The 5266-nt window shown below is 42.5% G+C and overlaps 1 pseudogene; it reads left to right on the forward strand.

Moving 5' to 3' along the window:
• The first annotated feature begins 4526 nt into the window (after nucleotides 1-4526).
• On the forward strand, nucleotides 4527-5266 carry LOC131761595 (interferon alpha-1-like; annotated as a pseudogene).

Consider the following 5266-nt stretch of genomic DNA (forward strand, 5'->3'; position numbering starts at 1 on the left):
GAATCCTCACAGAAATGTCAACAAATACAGAATACTTTTATACTCGTGACGCTTTTCATTCAATTACGTTAGTGTTCAGGTCCAAAGCAATCTCGACTTGTGTTTCCTCACAGGCTGAAAAACGTCTCAAATGAAAATCATGGTTTTACAAAAGGTTTTGACAGAAGAACACAATCTCTTTTCTTGAGTGTCAATAATTTTATAACGTAATTTAAAAGATCCCTTTAAGTTTCGGGAGGGGTATTTGCTATTTTCAACATATGAAGTATAGAAAGGTTTTCTGGATAGTGTGGTGTTAGAGATACTTGACAGTTAACTTGATGCTGACTGCTGTAACAGGTAAACAGAATGCTGTCAGGAATTTGATCATAATAGAATCTTCTCTTTCCCTGGTATAAGAACACAAGGCAGGCATTCCTGATCGGATGGATGTTCTAAGTTGCTCTCCAAGAGTGATTCGGGGACATGGGTACCCCCTGTTTTGTGGATTTTTCCATCCTCAACAGGTGACTCCAAATTTTTCTGCAGTACTTGAGTCTATTCCACTCATTAGTAAAGGGAAAAAGTCTGGTGCATCACATGGGTGGTTTTCAAGGGCCAGCACTATGCAGGTCGACAGCACTTCTGCTCACATTACATGGCCTGGATTTCTCTTCGTGGAAATCTCACTGCAAAGAAGTTGGGGAATTACTGGATGATTAATGGACGAGGAGACAAGTTCAGTGCATAAGACCACTTTTCATCTTTACGCCATTTGTCCTAATGAAGTTCTGGGTGGGGTGGAGGCGAACAACTAACGTGCTTGCTTGCACACACTTCATTACAAAAACAATCTGACCCACAGAGAAAGAGAAATATCATTTATATGTGGAATCTAAAAAAATGATACAAATGAACTTATTTACAAAACAGAAACTGACCCGCAGACTAACCGAGCCAATTTATGGTTACCAGGGGGGAAGGGCGGGGGAGGGATAGTTGGGGAGTTTGGGATTGACACGTACACAATGCTATATTGGGGATGGATGGCCAACAGGGACCTACTGTGTAGCACAGGGAACTCTGCTCAGTATTATGTGGCAACCTAGATGGGAGGGGTGTTTGAGGAAGAATGGATGCATGAATGCGTGTGGCTGAATCACTCTGCTGTACACCTGAGGCTAGCACAGCATTGTTAATCAAATACACTCCAGTATAAAATTAAAAGTTTTAAAAACTCTCATCCCCTAGTTCTGCCTTAAAAGAAAGAAAACGTCAAGTTTGGATGTTTATTCTCAGACTCAGTGTATGATGATTTCATGTATTTTTATTGTTCATTTGCTGAAATAAAGAAAATTAGAAAAAAACAAACCCACAATCAGACCCAGATTCTTATTCCACAAGTTCAGCTTGGGGAAGATGACACGGATGTCACTCAGACTTCACAGCACCACAGACTGTTGGAAAGAAGCATTCAAATTGATGCCCAAAGGCATAGCCTACGAGGAAAATATCCACAAATGTAGACACGAGTTGTTTCCTTATTGCCCGAGGGAGACGAGAAAAGTATGATCAGGCGGCTCCTTGCAAGTACTTGAGGATGACTGAAGAAAAAGTGGAGAGCGACTCTTCCATTTGTGTCCAGGCCCGTGATTCTCATCCTGATCTTCTAAGTATTGAAAATGCAAACTTGAAGAAGAAAATATTCCTGCAAATGATCTTTAAAAAATATCTCACACAATATTCCATTATCACTTCCCTTGTAGAACCATGAAGAATTTACAAAGTCTCTGTAGATTATCGTCCTCTCATATCATATCTAATATATGTTGCTATTGTTCCTTCTCCTATTACTATCATCACTGCTCCCCTTCATGAGTATGGAGTGAGCTCCGGAAATGACAGGGACTGGACTAGCTGTCTAGGAAACGGGGTTGAGTAAGATGGTGTCTCTCCCTTTAGGTATTTTACAGACTTCTGGGAGGTATGCTGAGGACACAATAGGTCAGGTCATGTCTTACTATTTGGGCTTCTTCAACAAAAGAGCATAGACTGGGTAGTTTGTAAAGAGCAGAAATGTATTGCTCACAGTTCTAGAGTCTGGAAATCCAAGATCTGGTCCAGAATGTGGAATCCAAGAACGTGGTCCAGTTCTGCTGAGAGGCTGCTTCAGGTCTCACACTGCAGACTTCTCCTTGTGTCATCATACAGCAGGAGAGAGAGGCATTTATCTCTGACCTCTTTGATAAGGGCACGGATTCCATTCGTGAGGCCTCCATCTTCACACCCTAATCAAGTCCCAAACAGCCCGCCGCCTGATACCATCACTTTGGGGGTTAGGACTTCCAGATACGAATTTTGTGGGGATGGAAACATTCAGACCAGAAAGGGCCTTGAGGGCTACATGTCCTGGCATCCAGAAGAGAGAATATATTCATGTAAATAAAGAAGAATGAGCCACTTACCAGGCCAAAAGAGCAGACCGAGGACTCAGAATCCAAACTCTCGATTTTCAACCTGAAGTAATGCTTTAATTATCATGTGTCAAAATCTGGAAATCAAACTGAAATGGACCCCATCGTCCCTTGGAAGGGAATGAAGACACAGGATGAAAATGATTGTTCATCAGACTTTGTGAGGAGTCTCCAAAGAATCTCAGGATATAGGTAGTCATGGCCCATCTGTAAAGATCCACCAAAGAGTAACGTGGTTAACTGTCTGGTTGCTGTGACCCGTGTGAATCAGGGAGAGTTTGAGTTCAGACACGTGGCTCTGTATGTGACACCAAGCTGGTTATTTTCTGTCGTGACCCAGTGGAGGACAAATCAGAGACGAGGCCATCCTCCTGAGTTTAATGGAGTGCCGGGCAAAGGCTGAAAATTGTGCTGCTCTTACAATTTGAATCCCCAGAGCCATGTGCACCTTAAAGGAAAGAGAATCCTAGTGGTTTTAGCAACAAACTCAGTAGGCATGACTGATACCAGTAGGAGTAGAGTGGGAATACTAGCCACTGTCTATTATAATCGCAGCAAATATGACCGTGATAAAGGAAAATAGCTTGGTCATTCGTAACTGCCTTCCAGTGGGAGGAGAACATCTGAGAGACTGCTTTTAGTTAAGAGTACCTGTTGCGTGATTACACTGGGCCTGGGGCCGAGGATACCACAGAGAATACGACAGAGTTCCAGTTGCTACAGAGCTGACTTGCCAAAGATGGTCACATACCTATTATTTATTGAAAGATCGGAATTGGAGAGGGCTGAGGCCACAGAACATCCACTGCAAAACAAAAGAATTCATGATCAGAGTTGAAAGTTAATTCTTTCCATGATACCAATCAGTATTTATCCAGTTCTCAATTAATTACAAGGATGGTTTTCTTTTGTTTGAAAAGAATAGGCTTGGATTGGAACCTCAGACAGCCCTTTGGGGAATCTGAAATTCAATGCAAAAATACAGAGAAAGATTCAAATGGATGATGATTCCTAAATCATACATTCTCATTGGGGAGCAGACCGCTCCCATGGGTGCAAACATTAGTTCTTAGGGGTGTGAACAAATCCTAGCTACTACAATGGTGGGTGGCACTCCAAAGCTCAGCTCTATCCAGCAAAATCTCATCCCTTTGTATTCATTTTTCTCTTTGGGTTTTCTTGCGTACGAGACGAGAGGCATTGACATTGAGTGCATGGAAGATACACAATATGCAGGATCAGTGCTACAAGCTATGGTGGCTTGATGTTTCATTAGAGGACTTTCTCTCCATCATAAACTTGAACTCAAAGTCATAATGTGAGAGGTGGCCTTTGTTTACTTATGAGCTGTCCTTGTCTGTCTTGTGGATTTTGCTTATGTTTGAGCCTCAGTGTAATGTGGGCATCAGGAATTAAGCACAAATAGGTTGTATTTTATTATTTAATTCTAAAAAAGTTACCCAGGAGATCAATAATTACGTCTAGTCCTAAAGAGAAAAAGTTGCTGACAATATCTAGATGAATATCTAGCAGCTAGTGAAGTTAGAAATCATTTTATGATATGAATCAAAACATGATTACCTAAAAATAAATGTTAAGAAAAAAATCATTTAAATTTTCCATGGTTTCAGCAGTTTTGATAGATTTTTAAATATATCTAAACATTGGTATTCTTATGAAGTATTTGTATAAATTTTTATTGAATATGTAATTTGATACATTCCTATTTATTAAGTAAATGTATTACATTACAAGTCATTCTGCACACTTAACCAAAATGTTAAATTAATTGCAGTAGCTTTTACAGTTAATTTCTAGCCTAAACATTTTGGTCACACTCACCCCTGCATCGAATAAAAAGAATAAACTTTTCACTTTCTTTTTCTATTCATAAAGTAAAGATATGCATGGAGTACATATCGATGTACACAGTGTATCTGTGTATCAAAATTTCATAGGGGGGGCCATATGGGAAAAAAACATCTAAAAAGGCTCTGTGGGCAGGAGAAGGGGAGGCAAGGATGAGAAACAGTGGTTGAGAAACGCTGCCCTAACCCGTTTGGAGAGTGCAAAATGAAAAGCAAAAACAGAAGTAGAAAGTAAGAAGAAACATTCAGAAAATGGAAATGAATATGTCCCTATTTAAGACCCAGGTCTGAAGGAAGGCCCTCAGAGAACCTAGAGAGCGGGGTTCTCAGAGTCCCCACACCTCAGCCAGGCCGGCAGCACCTGCAGGGTCCCCGATGGCCCCAACCGTGTCCTTACTCCTGGCCCTGGTGCTGCTCAGCTGCAACTCCACGTGCTCTCTGGGCTGCGACCTGCCTCAGACCCACAGCCTGGCTAACACCAGGGCCCTGAGGCTCCTGCAACAAATGAGGAGAATCTCCCCCTTCTCCTGCCTCAAGGACAGAAATGACTTTGGATTCCCCCAGGAGGCGTTTGGAGGCAACCAGTTCCAGAAGGCTCAAGCCGTCGCTGTCGTCCATGAGATGATCCAGCAGACCTTCCAGCTCTTCAGCGCCGAGGGCTCGGCGGCCGCTTGGGATGAGACCCTCCTGGACAAGTTCTGCACTGCACTTTTTCAGCAGCTCACTGACCTGCAAGCCTGTCTGATGCAGGAGGCGGGGCTGGAAGGGACTCCCCTGCTGAAGGAGGACTCCGTCCTGGCTGTGAGGAAATACTTCCACAGAATCACTGTCTATCTGCAAGAGAAGAAATACAGCCCTTGTGCCTGGGAGATTGTCAGAGCAGAAGTCATGAGGTCTTTCTCTTCATCAACCAACTTGCAAGAAAGACTCAGGAGGAAGGAGTGA

The sequence above is a fragment of the Kogia breviceps genome, chromosome 8 (assembly GCF_026419965.1).
Source record: "Kogia breviceps isolate mKogBre1 chromosome 8, mKogBre1 haplotype 1, whole genome shotgun sequence".
Lineage (NCBI taxonomy): Eukaryota > Metazoa > Chordata > Mammalia > Artiodactyla > Physeteridae > Kogia > Kogia breviceps.